The sequence below is a fragment of the Marmota monax genome, unplaced genomic scaffold, assembly GCF_021218885.2.
Source record: "Marmota monax isolate L192 unplaced genomic scaffold, Marmota_monax_Labrador192_F-V1.1 WCK01_AAM20220418_F8-fsc00201, whole genome shotgun sequence".
Taxonomy (NCBI): Eukaryota; Metazoa; Chordata; class Mammalia; order Rodentia; family Sciuridae; genus Marmota; species Marmota monax.
The window spans coordinates 390,691-414,328 of NW_026695150.1; the positions used below are offsets into that span (position 1 = coordinate 390,691).

The 23,638-nt window shown below is 44.2% G+C and overlaps 1 protein-coding gene across 2 annotated transcripts in view; it reads right to left on the reverse strand.

The window, feature by feature from the left end:
• Nucleotides 1–23,638, reverse strand: part of Rnf152 (ring finger protein 152) — a 70,497-nt gene that overhangs the window by 44,877 nt on the left and 1,982 nt on the right. The window contains exon 1 of one of the 2 annotated variants that reach the window (XM_058573862.1): nucleotides 19,877–19,972. The exons of the other annotated variant lie outside the window; for it this stretch is intronic. The gene's annotated coding sequence lies outside the window, so the exon portion shown is untranslated. Of the gene's footprint in view, nucleotides 1–19,876; nucleotides 19,973–23,638 lie in introns of those variants that run through there. 2 annotated transcript variants of the gene reach the window in all.

Here is a 23,638-nt window from a genome sequence, read left to right on the forward strand (position 1 = left end):
ATGCGGGCAGTGGGTCCATTTAATCTTCAGGACAATATGTGCAGCAGGGAAGGGGTGAGAACTACCCCCATTTTACACTCAGGAAGCAGACTTGGGTGGATCAGGGCCTGGCCACAGAGCAGGTGCCCATCCTGAGAAGGTCATCGGGTGAAGCAGGAGCAAGAGGCTTTTCTTTTCTTCTTTTTTTTTTTTTAGTGGGAGGGGGATGGTGGCTAAGAAACAGCCTTAAATGTCATGTTTAGGGGCTGGGGATATGGCTCAAGCAGTAGCGCGCTTGCCTGGCATGCGTGCAGCCCGGGTTCGATCCTCAGCACCACATACAAACAAAGATGTTGTATCTGCCGAAAACTTAAAAATAAATATTAAAATTCTCTCTCAAAAAAAAAAAGTCATGTTTAAAAAGAAGTTCTAGAAGCCTTGATTTTTTTTTTCAGTCTTCAGATAACCTTGCTGTAGATATCATCTACCCTTCTCCTACCAACCTTTTTATGTGGAATTATTTTAGGAGAAAAAAACTTGAGCACATTTTCCAGGCTTAAAATGTAATCAGACTCTTGATTTTACATTCTCTCTCATTTTGTACTCTCCTTAATATTGAGGGGATCCTGTGCTACCTTGTGGCCCATCCGTAACCCCCACACTGCACAGGTCATGTTTTTCTGAAGCTGGACCAAGAATGTTTGATAGGGTGAAGCACCAAACAGTGTGCACCAAGGAAATCTGAGGATGGGATGAGTCTTCCCCCAAAGCAACTAGAATAAGGCCTTATTTTGTGTTGTGACACTGGGGGTTGAATACGGGGCCTTATGCATGCTGGGCAGGTGCTGGGTTACTGAGCTCCCCACCCCCAGCTTATTTATTTATTTATTTACTGCAGTACTGGGAAGGCCTCATGCATTCTACGCAAGTCAGTCTTCCATTAAGCTACACTTCTAGCCCTTTTTGAGACAGGGTCTCACTAAGTTCCTAGGTTGGCCCCCAATTTGTGATCCTCCTGCCTCAGCTTCCAGTAGAGCTGGGATTACAGGAGTGTGCCACCACACCCAGCTGATACGGGGTTTCAAAGAAGACAGAGCCAAAGAACAATTGGCAGTGTCCCAGGAGAGGGCAAGACCACAGGATTAAACTGAGAAGCACAGGTGATTACAAACCTGGGTGGAGAACTTGCTCTAATCAGCTGCCTTTTCCATATATTTTAATCTTTCTCTGTCTGAAGAACACCCAGTCACTAATTGCCAAGAGAACCTGACTTCCTTCTTCCTGCCCCTCAGAACCCTTGACACCAAATGTGTAGGCTTCGTCACAACCAATGCGTCAATCCTGGACGACAACCGGGTGTTCAAAGATTCAATTCAAATGTGACACTGACTATCCACACTTGGTGTGGATTTCACAGGTTAGGGGCTCAGACCCACAAAACCGCCCTCATTTCAGAGGCCACCACAGGTCCCAGGCCCCCCATACTTCTGACTAGCTGCAAACTGTGGTTCCCAACACCCCTTGCTTGGGTTCCAAATTTGCTAAATAATGGCTCACAAAGCTCAGGAACGGTGTACTTACTATTACCAATTTATTACAAAGGACACACCCAGAAGAGCCGAGGAGAAGAGACACACAGGGCTAGGTATGGAAGAGAGGGACTCGCAGTCCCTGTGCCCTTTCTGAATGCCACCCTGCACATGTTCACTACCCAGGAGCTCCCAAACCCCAACAGTCAGGGTTTTATGGAGGCCATATTATAAAGAATGGAGGATTAAACCATTGGCCATTTGTGACTGACTCAGTCTTACACTCCTCTTCCCTCCCAGGAGGTCCCCAGGGTAGAATACAAAGTCCCAAAGCTCTAATAACACAGTTGATTCCTTTGGTGACCAGCCCCGTTCTGAAGCTGTCTCAGAGTCCACCAACTGCCACCTCCCAGAGGAGGGAACAGGGAAATGCTGGGGAACAATGTTCACCCCATTACATTGTTATATCATGTTCACGTACAAACATGTGACAACAAATCCTGCCACTGTGTATATAAAGTGTCAATGAAAAAATATAGGGGAAAAGCAGAATAGAATAGACAATATGATTGATGTATGTACATTCCATGTATGTATTATATGTCAAAATGCATTCTGCTGTCATGTATGACTAAAAAAATTAAAATTAAAATTAAAAAATATATATAGGGGAAAAAGTCACCTCATGGTATAAGCTCAGGTACAGACAAAAGGAGTTTATTATGAATAGCAAAAGATGCTCCTCAGGAAATTGCAGGGTTTTAGGAGCTCCGTGCCAGGTACTAGGGGATGAAAACCAAATATCCATCTTATTAGGTCACAAAACCATACCCTAAACCCTGCAGCCAAGTTTCTAGCACATGTACCCCATATCTACCATTAACTATTCTGGGAAACTCCGTCTACAAAATGCCATCCCACATTTTGTCAGCTTGAAAATATTAAACACCACTGAAAAAATTTAAGGTTTCTTTTTCAGATTTAAATGTCTACTTATTTCAAAATGAATTAGTAGTTCTCTGGGTTTCGTAATGTTTAATTCATTAATGATAACAACAGCTCAAGAATTTGAAAGGAAATTGCTTCCAGGATAAAATTAAATGTGAAACTCTAAGCAGTGATTCATGGCTGCTCCTATCTAAATTACTAATCCATGTGACAAACCTGGTTGGCAGCACAAAAAAGCAATACTATTTCCCCACTGCCTTTAGATACTTTGCTGAATTGTTTTGCAAACTGCCTAAACCCAAGTCCTAGATAATCCCCTGCTAGCAGCCTCCATTCCGTTGTGGAATTTAGTGCTTAGTCTCTATTGCTGCAAAGAGACTCATAATGTGCTGACACTTCGTGCCACAGAAAAGAGTTTTCTCGACGTTAGAGTTTGCACGTACAGCTCAACGGTGTAGGCAAATATTGCTGTGATATCTGTGCCAACCCCCAAAGAAACCTACATAAAACCTTTGAAAAACTCTAGGAAAACGGTAATGTTCTCTTAATTTTCAAGGAAGGCTAGCCAGCTGGGGTTCAATTATGTATCTCTGTTTGATGGATGGGCACTAAAGTAACCATGTTTCCAAAAAAAACAGTAGAATGCATCCTAAATTTCTCCAAGCCCTGGTTATGCAGTTCTAAAATTTCTCAGGTCAGGTCCTGCCACCACCTGGGTTCACACACTGGACTAGAGGAGTGTTCCTGACACCAACCCCCTCCTCCCACAGAACTCAGGACCCCACCTCACTGGGCACTGCTACCCAGGTCCTCACAAAAGCCCTGCAAACCAGGTTCCCTGTTTCCAAGATCTCCAGACTCCAACCATTCGGTCTACGCCTCTAATAAGCCACTGGGGGCAGGGCGGGGTGGGGAGGCGGCTCTCAGGAGTGCCACTCTGCCAGGTGCTTTGCATACCACAGCTGGCTCCTTTATCCTCCAGACAACTCCAGGAGGGCACCCTCATCATGTCCACATTATGGACCAGGGACCAGCAGCAAAGAAGGTCAAAACCCTCGACCAAGGTACAGAACAAACCCCTGCACAGCCAGGGTCGTGCTTTCAACTCTGACAATGCCATACTTCAGCTTCAAATGTTTTACTGATTCCTTAATACCACCAGCAAGGCCCAGACCCACCCCAGCCCAGCCCCACAGGGTCTGTGGGTCCTTTGATGACTGTTATTTCCAGCTGCATCTTCCCCCAGCGCCCCGCCTTCCCAAACCATCAGCAAATGCTGTGCCTTCTGCTTTCCCCACCTGCCAGGTCCTCGCTAGCCCCTGTGAGTGTGCTCCTTCCGTGTGCTCCTCAAGTGCCCCATGCATCCTGTCATCAACCACTCACTACTCCCTGCTGATGTCTGCCGTGAAACAGGGGCTGGGCCTTCTCCGAGGCAGCAGCTCTGGCTTTTCCACCAGCTGCCCCCCATCCTCACTGCTGATCAGGGCACAGTGAGATGGTCCACTCCTCGGCACTAAGAATGCATTTTGGCAAATCAGTGAAACTTGAAACAAAAAAAAAAAGCAGACATAGGGACTCGTCCCAAAATGAACTCAGGTCCCTTGTGAATAGGGGTGGGAAATGGAAAGGTGTTTATGTGGACTTCCAAAAGGCTCTGCCAGATATTTTTCCCCCATCAAGCATCAACCAAGCGAGAGGTAATGTGTAGATGCTTGCTGGCTACTGGGCTTGGGCAGCAAGCCTGTTCTGAAAATCCTCAGGGTGGGAACTCAAGAGTTACCAATGCATTACAAAAGCAAAGAGACAACAAACTGCATCTTCAACTAGACTGGTTTTTATTGTTCCCCGGAAGGGAAGAGAAGGGGGAGAGAGAGCAAAGAGACATTTGAAAAAAATTAGGGATTTTTTTTTTCATTTTAAGGAGACAGTGCCCACCGTCCATGCAGTGATAGCTGCAAGGGTGAACCACAACCAGGCTGGAGTCTCCATAGCCTCAGCCTCAATAATCAGGGACACTTTTCTGACCATGAATGAGCTTAGCATCCAGGAAACCCAGATATCACCAGCAATGCAGCAGGAAGAACAAAGACAACTGAATTTACTGTAATCACTTAAAATGTAAAACACTGCTCCTAAATCTCATATGATGGCCACAAATGTCCGGGTGCACACTAATTCTACAAAGAACCCCTTTGCACTATAAAAATACACAAAGCACATAAAAATACAGCTCCCCTATTATGTCAACTGAACCTTAAACTAATATGCTAGCTACAACAAACATCGTAAATCAACTTTTCTCACCTCTTTAGAACTTATTGAGTCTCCTAGGGGCGATGTAGACACCAGATCCTCTTTACCAACACTGTCCAAGGTGACTCCGGGTCACATACGCAGCAGGGTTTTCTGTCACTCCTTGGGCCAGCACCCACATGCAGAATGAGCCACAGATTGCCGAGGCTGGCCCGAGAGGGTTGTGGGCTTACGGCATGACATACACCTGTGTTGAGCTAGACCGTTTCTCCCAGGGAAAACAGTTTTGAAATGTTCTCCTATATTTCCTTCCTCCAGTTTTCTCAAAGTCTCTAGGGCAGCTACTCCTGCTCAGTATCAGCTTAGAGAGAAGACAGGTAGGTGCACCCAACTGCCCTTCAGCTGGCCCTGTAGGGCACTCACTGCAGAGGGCATCTGGCAAGGCCACCAGAGGCCACTAGATCACGTATGGGCTCCAGAAGGAACTTCAAAGTCGTGGAGTAAATGAAGGAAAAGCACAAATTAGTATTTTGTCTTGTAGTTATGTGCAACAAAGATGGAGAGCAGAGAGGACTGGGTAGGAAAGTCAAGAACAGTCATGACAAAGGCAGCTTCAAGAAGTGGATCAACAATCCACAAACTTCACATGTGCCGGAAAACAGAATTGATAACAAATCGCCTACACTTAAGGTTCTCAGGGTTCCCTTGTTAATGATTAAACAGAATAACTAAAACACATTCACTGTATGAAGGCAGGTTTTCCGTAAGCATTTCAGGTTCTCAGGAAAGGTATTTGCAGCCTTCCAACATCCTGTGGGGAATCTTGTGTGTTCTATGAATCTTCTAAGTTCACCATTTCTTCTTAAGAAGGACGAGCTAAAGTCAGGCCTAGTCTCAACTATCTCAACGATCACCAGAAGGTTTAATGGACCGTCTTCCAGGCATACTTTCAGGGAACTCATTGGTCTCAGGTAAAGAGTCATCCTTTGGGAAACAGAAAAATGATTCCAACTTCCTATCCAGTGTGCCCCACAGAGACACTTGTCACCTCACCCTGACCAGACTCTGTCACTGGAGGGAACTAATTGTGAGACAGCATGAGGGTGATCATTCAGAGACTCACTTGACAAAGTCACGCAAACTAGTTTGCTTAGGTCTACTTCATGCTTACACCTCACTAAAGGGTGTGGCAGAGTTTGGCACCAAGGACTCTCATGAGAAGAACAGCCAGGCACGTACACGCTTACACATGCATGCACACACACTCACGCACATGTTTATTAACATGTGTGCACACACGCTCACACCAGGCAACAGATCATCTTCATGACCTCAGTCATGACCTCAGCCACTTAACCACCAACTACCTCTCTTCCATGTTTCCATGAACTTGGCACAAGAACGACACAAAGACAAAATGAGAACATTCATAGGCAGATGTCCTTTGGACTAACAGTGTCATTAAAATTTACTAGAAGCATTTGTATTTTCTGATAAAGGCTTATACATTAGCCTCGTTCACCCTGAAATCAATCCATGGAGGAAAAGATGGGCGAGTCCACCAACTCACCAAGTATGTTGTTATTCCTACAAAGGTATTCCCATTTCTTCCAAACCTCGCCCTCTTTGCAAAGAAATAATTTGGAAACATGGAAATATGATTTTACTGTACCCACATTTATCACTAATCCCCTGCTTTCAGGATTATAAAGAAGCTGCAGAGTGGGCGGGGCACAGAGAGAACAGCAGGAAGTCTTGGGTAGTCAAATTCCAGGGCAGCTGCGGGGTGGCCTGCCCTCTCCAAAGAGAAACAGATGCAGGAGCCATAGCTTCTGGGGGTGGGATTTATTATTGTAAGTTGCCACAAGCACCGCATCTGGGTAAATCTTCTTGTCTGAAGCATTTCCCATCTTCATCTCCCACGTGGCTTTTTTTAAACTCTGGGCTCCTGCCTGCACTGGTTTTCTTCCACCCCAGGAAGAAAGGGGGGACTACGCCTGTCACCTCACCCCCCTGCTGTCTGTCCCTACAGAAAAGACTCCAAATCCCTGCCAATTCAGTGACTCAAAGCCCACTACAGTGTTTGCATCTTGGCCCAAATTCCACCCATTTTGGTTTAGCTTCAAGACATTTTTTTTCTCTCTCTCCCGTTTTAAGACATGGAGAGAAGCACAAGAGTTCTTTTAAGGTAAACCAAGAAAGAAAAAGTACCAAGTTCTGTTTTCCTACCGTGGTTTGTAGATCTCACTTCTTTGGGTCCAAGAAAAAAAGTGAAGCCCAAGGAAGGGGCCAGTTCCAGTCCTAGGCAAAAAGCTTGGGGGGAATCAATGCCCCACCTTCTCTCAGTTCCCTGCCTCCTTCCAAGGCCCATCCCCTCCTTTCTCCTCAGCCCCCAACCCCAAGTCCTGGCACAGCCTCTCTGCAGAGATAATGTTCCCGTCTGCTCCCTCCATCAGAACCCACACCCCCATCCTGGGCGCCATTCTCCTAAGACCCCGCACCCTCTTCCAGAGGAGCCTTTCAACATATGATTCACATAATCAGCTACTTTTTGATCAATACCTATTGAAATAATTGCAACCTTATGGAGGTGAGTGTGTTACCCTTCCCACAGACCCTGTCATTTCAGCACAGGACTTGTGGGCAAAAAAAAAAAAAAAAAAAAACAAGAAGGGAAATGATAATTTCCACAGAATTGTCCACACACCATCTTGTGACCTCAGACCCATCATTTCATTTTGGGGGTGGGGGAGAGCTGCCTCCACTTCCTACCTTAGACTACTGTTCCTAGAATTCAGGAAAATGACACTCAAAACAGCACTGGGCACCTGCAAGTACGGGCACTCACCTTTGCCAGGACCTCCCAACATTCGCATCACTGGCCTCATCCTAAATGGGGAGCAGAGGCTCAGCAACAGTCACTTGCTGATAATCAGCAGGAAAGGCATTCACCCGCAGCTCATCAGGAGACCAAACTCCATGCTGTTCCCACCAACCAAGAGATGAATGATTCTCTGATGGTAAAATCACAGGTTCCCTGCAGGCCGGTGGGCCCACATGACTCAGGGCCCATCTCAAAGCTGCACAGGCCTTGGTCTGCCAAGGGACCTCTCCTAGCTGCAGGTTTTCCCAACCATAAAATGGGAACGATGTACTTGGGAGGCAGTAAGTTCCCTACTGCAAAAAGTGAAGCGCCTTGTGAGGCAGACCTCAAGAAGGGCAGCAAAGCTGATAGCTGAAGTCACTCCTTGTCCCACAGAAATTCCCCAGAACAACGGTTAGGGATGGAAAACTCACCCTCTGAGCCAAAAATATTGCAGGTGACCTTGATAACAGCTAAAAATTCTGAATAAACCCTGGTTGTCCAATTTTTAATCTCCAAAATATTCCTGAAACCCCACCCACTGCCCTGATGTATCACTAATCCATAATAAGGCCTCTTTCCCAGCTGGTGTGCTCTGCATGTGAAAAGCACGACAGTCTACAGAAGCAGGCTCCCCTCAGAATAACCTCATTATTCTCTACTTCCACAATTATGTCATTGGTATAATGACCACCATCCCGATTTTCATAACCTTTTGTTGAGTTTTGTTTCTGCAGTTCTGGGGACTGAACCCAGGGCTTTGTGCATGCTAGGCAAGGGCTCTACCACTGAGCTACATCCCCTGCCCTTGGGCAGTTATTTGTTACATTATAATTTCCAGATGAATTTCTGGTCTAGAAACAAAATTATCACAGTAAGATAATTAATTACAACTCTATTATTATTATAGCAAAGAGTGGCTGGAATTAAGAGTCCAAAATGTTTAGTATGTCCTTTTTAATACTACATTCTCATTTACAGTGAACATATACTTACTAAAGATTCCCGTTAACTTATTTTGTTTCTGATAGCAACTTCTTCTTATTGGTACTTTTCTATGACTACTACTGCAGAGTTTGGGAGATCCCTGTATGGTAGTGGACTACATGTCCTTGCTACTACTGGTCCAATCTAGGTTTTCATCCTAGTTTTGACAGCTATCAGATCAACCTTGAGCAAGCTACTGAACTTCACTGTGTTCTATCTGCTCACCCCAAAAAACAAGGATAAAAACAACCAACTCCTAGCCAGGTATGGTAAGTGCACACCTATAATCCCAGAGGCTAGGGAGGCTTGACTCTAAGTTCAAAGCCAGCCTCAGCAAAAGCAAAGCACTAAGCAACTCAGTAAGTTGCTTAATAAATACATAAATACAAAATAGGGCTGGGATGTGGCTCAGTGGTCAGGTCTGAATTTAATCCCCAGTACTCAAAAAAAAAAAAAAAAAAAACTTCTAAATTATTGTGAGAAATAAACTGGGTAACTTACCGAGTAAAGCTTCACAAAATGCTCTGGGTTTTAGTTGTAACCAAGTCCCTGTTAGCATTTTTTTTTAACTTACAAAAGCACAAATACTAAAGATATTTAATATTTGACTCCAAATTTTGCTGTCTCCATACTTAAAAACCTGGTTGGAACTACTGTTACCCCTGGCTTCTTTTTCTTCAGCATAGTGAACTCTGATTATTCAAAAGTCAGCTCTGAACATCAGTCCACCCTAACATATCATCTGGGGGAATAAAACATCTCTCTCAATGACTCAAGGAAAGGGGCCTTGTTTTCTAAGAAAATGGAACAGGCTGAGTCCTGGATGGCAGATCCTAACTGGTGCTCACTGCTGAGAGTTTTATGAAGCTGGTGCTGCTGAGATTTTATTAGTAAACAAACCTCACAAAAGGAAAATTAAAGTTCCTGCCTCCCCCTGAGTATTTCCCATATCTACTCTGATGAGCAGAGTTTCATTCTGTACACTCATGATCATTCCTCAAACCACACAAAGTGAATTTTGTCTAATTCAATTTTAGAATTTTTTTTTTAAAAAACTGATTTCATATTTCTGCTACTGTTATACTCATTTTGGGTTGAGCATTACTTCAGTTCCTGAAACATACCTAACATCTTTTTTTTTAGTTTTTTTAGTTTTTTAGTTTATCACATCTTTATTTTATTTATTTATTTTTATGTGGTGCTGAAGATGGAACCCAGCGCCTCACATGTGCTAGGCAAGCACTCAACCCCAGCCCCATACCCTAACATCTTAAATGAAACCAAAGGCCCAAGTGCACAGATCTTTGCTCCAGTGCTGCAGCTTGCTTGCTGCCACATTTTAGCAGCACCTTAAGTGACTAGAAGTTTTAATCAAGATAGCTGAGCTGGGGTGCAGCTCAGTGGTAACGCCTGCTTAGTGTACTTGGGGCCCTAGGCTCCATCCTCAGCCACCCTCCTCCCCACCAAATCAATTTGTCTGGCACAGTAGACACATAAAACTAAACCATTGGTGATAACTGAACTGAGATGTTGGACTTCTGACTGCACAGATACAAGCTTCAGCTACCAAGATGTAGTCAGGATACACAAAGAAGAATTTCTTGATGATATAGTCCTCAATCAACCGGTACCACTAAAGACACCATATCCAAAAGGCACTTTGGGCCTTACGTATAACTGGTGTCCTAAGTTTTAGCTATTCTTATTTGTAACATCATGAAAATGTTTTATACTGGGGGAAAATACCTCTAGAATGAAATATGTGGTAGGTGAGATGCCTAGCAGGGTTTTACCTGTGACATTACCATCTTATCATTGTAGAGCCACACTCATTCTCTTTCCTGGCAGGGCTTTGGACTGAAATGCACCGTGAAATGCACTGGGTGGCCCTGTGCACAATGCGCTAAATGCCCTGTGAACAGAGCAGGCCCAGGAGACCAGGGAGCCCAATGCACAGCATTCAGCCTTGGGAGGGGTCATCCACAAACAGCCATTGTCCCCCACAAATAGCTCTGCTGTCATCATCCAGATGGGCACCAAAGGAAACCATTTGATTTATGCATTTTGGTCAGTGGCTCTGCATAGACACACCACAAATACAACTATTTGTTGCAAAAGAAATTTAGAACTGTACACTGAATTTAGTCTGATAAGCAAGCTTTTCTGTTCAGTCTTTTTAAAGGACACTAATCCACAGCATTCCGCTGGACTAAGCATGTAAGAGTCTGTTTCAAAGACCATGGCATCCTACAGTGATTTATTTATTAATGGTGTAGGAAACAGCTGTGGCTGCAGGGTATCAACATCTGTTATTTTCCCAGAAAAATGTTAAAATGTATCAAACATACATGGTCACAAATATCTCCACTTGATCTTGTGCCACTCACTCCTATACACAGTAAAATAAAAACGGCTCGTATGTTTTACTGCTTTTTATTAAAAATATTAAAAGCTCATAGGCGCTTATTATTCACATGTCAAAATTATTAGTGTTAGGAGTAACAAATTCACATTTTATCATTTTTGTCTTAATTTTTATACAATATGGAAATTATAAGAAATACAGTAAAAACATGGATGCTATACAAGAACAATCTGTTCTTTGTCCTTTCATGGCTGGAATCCCTAGCTTTCCTTATATCTGAAATACTAGCATGGCTGCTTCATCTGGGGCTCTGTTCTGATTCAGATCTGGAATCTTCCCCAAAGGTGCATGTGCTGAAGGCTTGGTTCCCAGTGCAGTGAGTTTTGGAAGTGGGGCCTTGGAAGCGACTGCATCATGAGGGCTCAGATCTCAAAGGATTCATCTACCATGGTTGAAGGGACTATGGGGATGCCGTGGGAACTATGAGGTAGTGCCTAGTTGGAGGAAGCAGGTCACTGGGGCATGCCCTGGAAGTGTTCCTCTTGTCCCTGGCCCCTTACTCTCTTTTGCACGGTTTATATACATGCTCGCGCTCTCTCTCTCTCTCTCTCTCTCTCTCTCTCTCGCTCTCTCTCTCTCTCTCGCTCTCTCTCTCTCTCTCTCTCTCTCTCCTTTCTTGCTTGCTATGAACTGAGCGGCATTCCCTTGCCACACTCTTCCTCTTCCATGTTCTGCAATGGAGCCAACTGACTATGGACTGAGACCTCTGACACCAGGAGCCAAAATAAATCTTTCCTCTTTAAGTTGTTCACATCAGGTGCTTGGGCCACAGCAATGAAAAGCTGACTAGCATCGTCACTTTATCCCAAGTGTCAGTCAAAGTTAGGCAGAGTAGACTGGCTGCTAACATGAACACTCCGAAGGGTCAATGGCCTAATACAAGAATGGTTTATCTCTTCCTCACACTGCATTCCAATGCAGCTTGATAAAAGAGGTTCTGCTCCCCGTGGTCACCCAGGGTCCCAGGCCTCATCCATGTTGTGTCTCAGGAGATCCCCCAGATTCCCCACCCATACACAGCTGGACAGCAGATCTGAAGGAGAACAAGCATGAAAAGCCATCCACTCTAAACTGCCTCTTGTTCCACACACATCCCATGGGTGAGCGTAGGTCAGACGGCCCCACCCGGATGCAGAAAGGGGTCTGGCTCGGCACCTGTCAATGGGGGTGATTTCACCTCCTAAGTGACATTTGGCAATGTCTGGAGACATCTCTGATTGTCCAAATGGGGCAAGAGGAATCTAGTGGGTGGAGTCCAGAATGCGACTCGATATCCCACAGGGCACAGGACAGTCTTCCCACAACAAAGAATCACCCGGCCCCGATGTTAACATGCTGAGATTTTGGCGAGCATCCAGCCAGTCTCCGCTACGTTATATACATGTTCATGCCCAGCTCTACCGTCACCTCCTACTAACATACAGGTCATCAATCCCAGGTCAACAGTTACTCATTCTTCTGTTTGTTCCTTCCTTCCTTCATCCAAACTCTTAACAAGCCGAGATCCCAACAGTCAGAGAAATCACAGTGAAGCAGAGGAAACAATCATATGCAGAATTACCACACGCAGGGGGAAGGGGACCAAAAAGAGCAAATGCAAGGAAAATAATTCTGCCTGTGGGAGCAGGGGAGGCCCCAGAGGCCGGTGAGAGGCGACTGAAGCCTTGGAGGAGGCTCAGACCACAGCCCCCCACCTGCACACTGGAAGCCCAGGGAGAGCCGGTGTTCCAGGGAGAGGGAACTGCATGAACAAAGGAACGGGGATGTGCAAGGACAGGATTTATTCTACTTTCTACTACAGGAGAAACACAATCACTAAAGGAGGAGAGTTGTAAAGACGCTATCTTGTTCAAATAGTCTTTTAGCAGAGTGTTCATAGAAGTCATAGCTCCCACATCTGACGGAATCTCTAACATGACATACACGGGCTTCCACTCAAGTGGCCTTTCCAGAACAGTCCACGGCCACCAGACTTCACAGAGGCCTAAGTCGGTGGGCCCAGGGCAAAGCACAGGGAATAGCTGAATCTCTGCAAACCACCCAAAAGCACACCAATGCTTTCAAACCATGCTGCTCCAAGTCAGTATCAACCAGATTCAGGAAGATGAGTGACCAAAACCATCCACCTTTTTCCCCAAAGACAGGCCAACATGTCAGATCCCGCCTAAACTTTTTAAAGTTTCACTATCAGCTTAAACCCGCAGCTTCACCTGGGCTAAGTTCCCTGGTCTTTCCACATTCTGCACTTCCAGCTGATGTGCTCAAGACCCTGAAGCATGTGATAAACACTGTCTCTTACATTGGCACCACAGTTATCTCCTTATCCCCTTCCCCAAATTTCTCTCAGACTATTGTAGGATCCAACATGATATGGGAAGGAGATTATCTGATGACCTTCCATGTCATTCTAGAACATATTAATGAGCAACCTCAATTTGCTCTGAGCAAGATGCTTCTATTTATGAAGCCAGCATCACCACGTAACAGCAGTCATTCCTAATTTTAAAGCTAAAAGTGAACTTTAAAAATACCACACTCCTATACAACTCTTCACCCTCCTTCCCTTCCCCCACTCTTCCTCCCTCCAATCACTGTCTCTAGGTTCCTTGTTTCCACGGTGATCAGCTTTGGGAAAACAAAGTGTCTTTAGCTATTAAGTGCTATAGATTATATCGAACAACACCAGTCACCTGGCACTAAAAGGCCTCATAAAAGGAAGAAATTTGTTTCTTTACAAGTCAGAATCTCAAGGGAGCAATAAAATGAGGGACGCAGACTCAGGAACTCAGGCCAGTGAGCTGCTCCCAACTGCTTCCCAGCAGGACGAGGTGGGACATCCAGGTCAGGCAGGATTTGGGCCGAAGTGAAATCACATTCACCTTTACTAAGAGGGGTGGCAGGATCTGAGGGTACTGTCCTTGGAAAGAGTCAAAGACAGAATCAAATGAAAGAGATAACTAGAACGAGGCTGAATCAGGTTTACACTGCAAAATTGATCATCACTGTCCTCCTAATTTACAAGGAATCCAAACTGTCTGTGGATAGCCACATCCTTTTGGACAGGCTCCACAAATCAGGTGAAATAGGCTGTGAAAAACTGACAGACTCTTTTTTCCTTTGTTTTTGATTTTTTTTCCCCAATACTGGGAATTGAACCCAGGGCCTTTGCACATGCAAGGCAAACATTCTACCACTGAGCTACACCCCCAGTGTTTTATTTTGAGATAGAGTCTCACTAAGTTGCAGAGGCTGGCCTCACACTTGCAACCCTCCTGTCTCAGCCTCCCAAGTCACTGGGATTACAGGAATGCACCACCACATCCAGCTTCTTTTTTCCTTCTTCATGAAGACATTCTTCCTCATAAATTAAAAAGCATCTCATAGGGTAGTGTGACTGCTTTGAGATATAAGTTCTCAAAACCCTTATTTATTATGTTTTTAATAAACCCAAAGGTGTATGGACCATTATTTTAATAGATCTGACTCCACTGTTGGAAAGAAAAGGAAACTACTGACTACAGAGAAATGCTAACTCTTTGAACTTATTGAACAATGTTGTGTTTAGAAATAAAAGCAATTTACTAAATGCATTGTTTACCTAAAAGGTTCCTCTTCCATAGACAAGCTATTTACCTTTTTCATAGGTAAAGTTATAGACTGTGATGAAATCTGGCTGGTCAGCTACATACTGAACACAGTGTCTCGGTGTGCCCAATGATCACATGAGAGAGGGATGACATAAATGTCTCACAATTATCTCCATGGCTGTGTGCATGAGTTACAGAACTGGCAACCAACAAATGAATTGCAGTTGCTAGCAATTTGCTGCAGGTTTTGCCTGCAACAACGCAACAGCCCTGGATAAACGGTTTCACTCCCCAAGGAGGAAAAGAATGCAAAGGGTTATCATTGGAGGCATCAGCTAAATACTAAAAAATCTGTGGCTCCTCTGAGGGCCTGCCTGAACAGTTTCCATCAATCCCCCTCCGCAGACACCTCCCTGCTATAATGTGGAGCCAGGGGGCTGGGGATGTGGCTCAAGGGGTAGCGCGCTCACCTAGCATGCGTGTGGCCCGGGTTAGATCCTCACACCACATACAAACAAAGATGTTGTGTACGCCAATAACTAAAAAATAAATATTAAAAAATTCTCTCTCTCTCTCTATCTCTCTCTCTCTCTCTAAAAAAAAAATAAAAAAATAAAAAATAATAATATGGAGCCAGGTCTGGTTCCCTCCTTACCCCCACTTGGTCTAACAGACTCAGCAGGAAATTCCTCTAGAATCTCTGGGAAGAAAGCACTAGGTACTGTGCACACAGTGCCCCCAGGCCAGCCCACACTACCATCATGCTGACAGCAGGTTTCAGAAGCATCCTAGCTGTGAACAAAAGACAAAGCCATTCGTCTGCCAGCACTGTGTGGTTCCACCAAGGAGAAAAAGAAAGAGCACAAGTTCATCCACAAACACACTCCAGATACCAGTGCAAGAGGAAATCCGGAGTGTATCTAGACATGTCTTCAAATCAGCTATGCAGGTCCCTGAGAGACTAAGGCCCAAACTTGTCCAAACCAGACAGTGACCAGCAACCCAGCCTGGACTGGAATGTGGGTCTCAGAGGCCCCTCCCACTTCCATGTGCAGCCTCCAAGTTACTTTTGAAGAATGAATTGATTCCAACAAGTCTTCTTTGAGTACCTACTGCATGCCAAGCCCTGCACAACAGCTCTGCCAAGCAAGCGACTTACTGCTGCTTAACGGGACCCACTAAAGCATCTCATCCCCTGTACATTCCTACTGCACCCTTAGTGTATAGGCTAGTTGTTGTCTTAAGAAAGGTCCCATTCCAAAAATGTGGACTCATAAACAAAAGGATTGTTTTATCCTAACCCTGTTCTCTCCTGCCCTCGCTTAGGAGGTCTTTATCTCTGAAGGTATTAAATGTCCACCTGTTTACCATGCCAAGCAATGAATTCAGAACAAGACAGGATCCCTAGGTGAGGTGGGCCAACTCAGCCACCCTTCCTGGAGCTGTTCTGGTTTTAAAACATCAAGTCCCACGAGGCGTGGTGCTGCAGGCCTGTAATCCCAGCAGCTCAGGAGGCTGAGGCAGACGGATCCCAAGTTCAAAGTCAGCCTCAGCAAATTAGTGAGAGTCTGTCTCAAAAAATAAAAAAGGGCTGGGAATGTGGCTCAGTGGGTAAGCCTCCCCAAGTTCAATCCCTGGGATGGATAGATAGATAGACAGACAGACAGATAGATAGATAGACAGATAGACATACAAACAAACTATAAAATGGAAAGTTCCATGACTAAGTATCCCCTTGGTCATAAGTAAATTTGGGGCTTACCCTACTCCCACAAAAACAGACCCTTGGAAAGGGGGAGTCTACTACAGGATGTCCTTCACTTGGCCAGGGAAGAGTCCCGCCATAGGAGACAGGAGTCAGTTTCCTTGAGACCAGCTCAAGCTGCCTCCAGGCTTTCTCCAAATCTCAGACTTGTTGCCTCAGGCTTCTTCCCGCTTCCTCTTGAAAGGACTATCATTTTAGACTCCAGCCATTTAAGCAAAGCTTCACAGAGATTTTCCAATGAAAAGGCTTCAATAACAATGACATACAAAATAAATCCCCATATAAACATTGAAAGCTATAATTATTTAGATGTGGTCACCTCCTTGGCTAGCTTAAAGGATTCTTCAGGTTAGATCAGGCCTATTCATCCAGATATTTCCAGAACTGCACACAGTTACTGGTAGCTGCAATTTACCTCGTGCTTAGGATGCGTGGGGTCATTCACTAAACACAGATATAAATTATTTTTTATTCTCACAATGAACTCATTGAGGTCGATTCTCCCTCATTTTGTAGATGAAGAAACCGAGGCTCAGTCAGACCCTATTTACTTAAAAATCATATGGCAGAGCTGAGATTTAAACCCAAAGCTATCTCATTTTTTAAAATTCCATGTTTTTAACCACTCAACTGACAGGACCAAGTAAGACTATAAGGTAAAGAAATCAAAACTTGAGAGAAAAGTCTCAGATACATTTCTTTTGTTCTCTCCCATTTTAGCTTTGCCATTACAAAAAAAAAAAAAATTTAATTTACACACATACATTAAGCTATAGCAAGGGGATTGGTAGATTATGCCTGGCACTTGATATTCAAATGCAGTGTGTTATGAAAAGCTCAATCCTCCTCGACCCCAATGCCAATCCAATAATGAAGACAAGGTTCTGAGAAAAAGTGAAAGGTTTTATTGCTTTGCTAGCAAAGGAGAAACACAGAGAACTTCTGTCCCAGAGGCTGGGGTTCTGCCCATCAAGGGCAACAGGAGGTTTTGTAAGAGGTAATTCAGAGGAGTCTTCCTAAGATTAGGAAGGAAAGATTAGGATGGAGAAGATCAGGGAGAAAACTGGGGCTTGGGGGGGGGGGGTGTCAGGAAGGAGAAAAAAGGCATGTCTGTTTCAGAACAGCAAAGGATATATTCAAAGCATAAAGTGGACTGCTATAACAAATGTGTGGCTTATTCATCGACGCTCAGTTTTTCAAATGTTATTTTACCTACCACCATAGGTGAACAGAAGGCTCCCCACTTTAGGTTCCTGGAGTATCAGTATCATGGAGCAGGATTAGATGGAGGGGTATTCACCCCAGTTAAGGCTGACTCTACCTCCATGGTTGAATTATCCACTACTCACCTAAAGTGACAGTAATCCTTTGCTTCATGAAACAAAGAGGCAAATTCTCCAAAGTATGAAGATTTATTCACAAGCTCTCTGGCACTTTTAATCTCATATTAGTAGCCTGCAAGGAAGCAATTTGCAAATCTACCCCAGAGCGACATAACTGCAAAAGAACATCATGCCAAAGACAGTTTTTGAGACGTTTATCTCAGCTCTATTCACTATCCTTCAAACTGGGAATGTTTTTAGCATTAATGTATTCCTAGCTGTTTTCTCCAAGCAGCTAGACATATTTCCCTTTCATAATAACACTGTCCATAATGATCAAATGTTTTGAGCGTAAAATAAGAGTATCATATGAATGAGTATTTCAAAATCAAGAGGTAAATAAATATGTCTCACAAAAATATTGATGCCCATGTAGTAATCCCAAGGGGAGATGTGGTAGCTTTAGCCGTCACCTGGTCATATCAAGTGTCACCACAGCAGTCTGCTCTGTTAGACTGTGGGGTGACCTGGTGGGGATGCAAATTCTAATCTGCAAAATGTAACCAAGGAAGATTGGAGGATTGAGGATTTTTCTTTTTCTTTCTTTTTTCAACAGAAGTTGAAAAACAGACTATCAGCAACAACTCGTTTGTTAGAATGACCTTCAATGAGAACCTTCTTCTTCCAACCATTGTGTGTACGCTGAAGCCTGGGAACTCAAATTTGATTCAAGATTTAATCATTGTTAATGTGAGCAGAGGAAGCTCTTAAAAGTAAGTTTCTCTCTTCTTAACTTTCCTTAAGACTTTAGACCAGCCAGGCCCAGTGATGCACATCTGTAATCCTAGCTACTAGGGAGGCTAAGCAGGAGGACTGCAAGTTCAAGGCCAGCCTGGGAAACTTAGGGAAACCCTTTCTCAAAATAAAAATAAAAGAGTCCTGGGAATTGAACCCAGGACTGATTCTACAAATAAAGAAAGAAAGAAAGAAATAGGCCTAAAGTGTCTATCATCCCTTTGTCACAGTAGGTCAAAATCATTTTCTGTGCTGTCAAAGACTCATCAATGATTATTTATTGAGCCCCTCCTGTGCATAAACATGGTAGCAAATACAAAACAGAGTCAAACTTCATCCAGTTGTCATCTTGAAGGAGCTCAGGAGGGAACTGAGATCCTCCAGGTCTCGACTGCAACGTGTGTTCCTGCCTGAAGGACTGCTGTACCCCTCACCCTCTCCCCCAGCAAGGAAGGTACCAGAGGAGCAATGGCTGAAAGGCTCCCAGGCACTGAGACTCCTGGGATGTGTGACTTGATGACAAAAGTGTCCCAGGATGTCTTTTCAAGACACCTCCCTTTATGTGAACTAGCTTGAATTAGTTTCTTTTCTTTGCAATTAAACAGAAAGACACTACAACCTTAGGGAATTTTATAAGACAATCTATTCCATGACAAGTGTTCTTTGTAGAATGAATGAATGAGTATGAATGAATGAACTGAACGAATGTTGAGTGAAATTAAATGGAAGCAATTTTGTCAGAGAGTAATAAAGGATTGCTAAGGGCTAAGCATTCAAGTTAATTAATTGTTTGAGAAGAGTTAAAAGCTGGATTGAGTCTTTAACAACAGGATAGAAGGAGAAGAAGAAAGATGACATTTTAGGTCACAGAAGGCGCTAGAACTAAGACAGGGGTTATGCAAAGCATTTGGGGCTTACAGTGAATTAACCATCCCAGCTAATGTGGAGTTTTAAAGTCAGGCAGAGAAAAAGTCAAGACTGGAAAGAAGTTTAATCAAATCCAGGAGGCACGAAAGGTTATCCAGGGAGGGAATGACCATTTAAACAGACTCCTGGTCTAAGAGTGGCAATGGGGGTGGGAAAGTCGGGGGTGTGGATGCCCACTGTAATGGCCCAGGAAGAAGTAAGGTTCTTAGCTTGGATGTGGCAGTGGAGATGGAAATCAAGGGGACGTGGAAACCGATAAAGGATGGACAGTGAATCTGTTAACAAGAAAAACAGCGACATTAACAACAAAGCTCCCCTTTTTTAGAGGTCTATAAAAGCTCTTAGGAAAATCTCATCAATTCTTGTTGAACCTGGGTGAAAAGTCAGGTCAGTATCATTATCTGACATGGAAACTGGGCCAGCAAAGTTACATTTCCCTGGTAGGTGAGAATGAGATGGGAAGGAGGAGTAGAAACAGAATCACAGAAAACAGCACCTGGAGATTCGACTTTGTGACTCCTTTGCTCCCACCAGTGACCCATCTTCATTGGACTGACTCCTTCTCCGCACAAAGGTCCAATCCCCAGGAAACCTGTGTGATGTTACAGTAGGTTTTATCGCCCAGAATATTTGCACAGAGTTTTATTTTTGCAGGAACCAACACATCAGTGGTAAGTAAGCTCTCTTTTCCAATTCATCCCTTCCATTCTCAGTGGGTCACAAACAGCCCCCACCACTCCAGAAAAAAAGACACTGCTGGGGCTTCAACATCCACACGAAGTCTAGGTCCAAAAATCATGGCCTTGAGACTCATTCAAGAGAGATGGTAGGCTGGCACACCCTCTGAGGCCTCTCTTTAGATCCTGCAATGACAGTGAGTCAACCAGAAACAGAGAAACTCTGAACATATAACAAGGACTTATTTTATCCAAACTGTGATTTCCATTAAGGAGACAGACTGCTGGGATACACAGGGTGTAACTGGCAAAGCCACAGGGGGAAGGAGCAGAAAAACCAATCCTTCCTCTTTTTCAGTTGCTGCAATGTTGCGTCAGGCAGCGCCAGGGACCATGTTCAATGCCACAAGTGCCCTCTACCTGAACAGACAGCTTCAGCTTGACATTGAGGTAGAGACTCAGAGGCCACACAAAATACAGAAGTGAATTTTGGAGCTTCCCAAGTATACTTCAAGAGCAGTCCCTGGGGCCTCCTTTTCCTCCTGCCTTAGTCTGTGCTCACCCTGAGTCCAGCCCCAGCACTCTGCAGTGGTCCTTGGACGGTCTTGCCTGTTTCTCCCAGCTGTTCATCTTCCAACTCAGAAGCCCCTTGAGTGCAATATCTTATCACACAAACGAAGCTGGACCAGAGGGTGGCCTCTGCATCCTTCAATTAATACTGCTGTCCCCTCCGTCACTGGGACTTAGAGGCCAACTTGGTCAGTTTACCGTGTTGCTTCTAGTTAGAGAGTTACCTATAAAAATGACTTTACCGAGGTGATTACTGAGCCAGAAGCAATATTATCCTGTTCAATTCCAGGCACCTGCTTAAAGAACTTAAGAAATCTTAAATATTCTAACCTATGCATGCACTCATTCAACGTGAACAAAGATATTTAAGTGACCAGCTCTCCCAAAGCATTCTCTCTCTCTACGAGCTGCCAGATGCCTGACCCACTACTGGAAGAAGGAAATGCCTACTTCCACAGCACCTGACTCTTTCTAGGGGAGTACAGGAAGGAAGTCTTTAAAACTTACCACCCTCATAGCCAACGTGGTGTCAGACAAATCCATAAATGACCCAGAACTCTCTAGGTGTTCTATTGGTCCTATAACTAGAAAAAGCCTCTTGTTCAAATTGTCTTCTAAATATCAAACTAACAAGATGACCCACGGTTACCCTAAACCCAACCCAGCCCCCTCTAGTCTCATCTGTTGCCCTGTGGTCTTTGCTGTGGAGGCCACCTCCTGGGAGACTCCAGGCTTGATACTTTTTTCCTACCTTGGGCTGTTCCAAAGAAAGTCAGGAAGTCTTAGATGAGAAGCAGATGGTAAGGGAAAGAAAGTCTGTACATGACACTTCTCTATTATATAACACTAGGCATACAACCTACCAGCATCTGCCTTGGAAATACCTAGTGGCCTACTACTTCAAAGGCAAAAAGAGAAGAGATTACTAACAATCATGTTAATATATACCATGTGAACGTATTGCTTGTACAACACCCAATGCCTCCAAGCACTAAACTGGGCCCTGTGGAATAAATTTTAGAGCCTCTTTGGGGCCAGATCACTATGAAAGTCACTAGCACTGCTCACCTGTATCCTATTCTCCTCTTTTCCAAGCAAGAAATATTGAACCGTGGTTCAGTGTGGTCCTATAACAGGTGTTGGGCTGGAGCAGTGCCACTCACTTCTGGGTGGGATCACATAACCGCCAGAGTGACACCCTGCTGCATCTCCTTCCCAGGGCTGCAGTGACTGCCCAAGCCCAAGCACCCTTAGCCTTCAGCAGTTTGGTCCTTGAGTGACTACAGTGAGCAGGACCCACCTGCCAACCACACTGGAAACAGAATGGGAAAGACAGAAACTCTGTTTAGTGCTGAGATATGGAGGTGTTACTGCAGCTTAACTGACCTCTCCTGATCACACATCACTGTTCAAAAAATAATAATAATAAGAGGAACCCCCAATCCGTTTTCTAAAAATCTGATAATACAGAAAAGCAGAATATGTTTCAAAATTTAAGTACAGCAGAGATGGTATCACATCTCAAAATGGGGAGGGTGCCCACAGCATAGACAGGTTCAGACCCCTCTGAGGGAAAAAGAAAACACAATGGCCTCCCAACCATGGTGGAGCCTAGCCGTTCCTGTGGGATTCAGCTGAAAAGTCCAAAGACCCTGAAGAAAAGGACACTTCTGACTACAGTCTCAGCCATCTAGGGAGAAGAGTTCCCCAGTAAGAGGGAATGACATAGAGGCCAGTGGAGCACAGTCTCCTTCTCAGAAGTCCAGTTCCACTCTATTCACCCCTCTAGCTTCCCCAGAACCTAATCACTATCCAGTTCCATGTCTCCATCTTCCTCCAAGCTCCCGAAGGTGATTCATTTTCGTGCCTCTGCCCCTCACCCCCATCCTTTGGCACCTCTCACAGAGCCCATTATCTATCAGATGCCCAATAAACACCTGGTGAATGAGTAGATTCATATTACAGAAAGGCACAGGAGCCAAAGGTTTAGCCAATATTTCCTGTGCTCCTCCAACCTAAACCTAAACACACCACAGCAGACGTCTGGGGGTGGGGAGCCTCCTTCTTAAAAAAAAAAAAAAAATTAAGCATCAATACAACACTTTATTATGATTTATCACTGTACATCATTTAAAACTACAATGAAACCTAACATTGCACTGTGGCTATCTTTGTTCTTAGACATGCATTTACATGTGCAGGCAGCTGTTTTCCCATGTGGAATTTTGTGTATGAGGTATTTATTTTTTCTATTTAAAAAGAAACCACACCCTTGTTTCTACTGCATTATTACATTCCCTGTTATCCCATCATGTGGGTTTTATTCTTGCAGCAACACAGTACACACCGTGCATTATTGCTGACATAAAAAATCACTTGTCAAATTACCTCTATCCTAGCACCGTATTACTAATCTCATCTTTCCACAGCATTGGCCTTTGTTTCAGCTGGGACTGGGTAACTCATCTGCTTCTCCTAGTGATTCTCGAGTGCTTTGAGGGGGAGGATAAATGCTAGTGTCACTCTGTTTATAAAGTCACCTTTCAAAACCAAACTACCTTAGAGGTGAATGATAAATCTGTCAAGTGTTAAACTTTATTTTTCAAGGGATTGAGGGAGGGCGGGTAAAGGGAATTTGCTGTTCTGCTGCTGCTACACTGCAAAAAGGCACTCCAGTAGCCTTTGGCCCTCAGCAATCTGTCTTTCTATGAGAAAACCCTGGATGCATTTCCATGACCATTCTTATTCCCTGCTACTTGTGTGGGATGCGCAGAGCTCTGCCCTCTTGGAGAGAATGCCAATGCCAAGGTGCCCGATAAGTCTGAAGGTTACATTTCATTGCACTTTATCAAGATAACCCCAAATCTGGTTAAGTTGACACCAAAACAGAACTATCCTTGGAAAGAAAAGAACAGGAACAGGCCAGTTTTTGGAAAAGAACCAAAAACCTAAAGATAAAATGCAGAATGAGAGTCTAATGGTTCATGGCTATATAAATGGAAACTTCACTA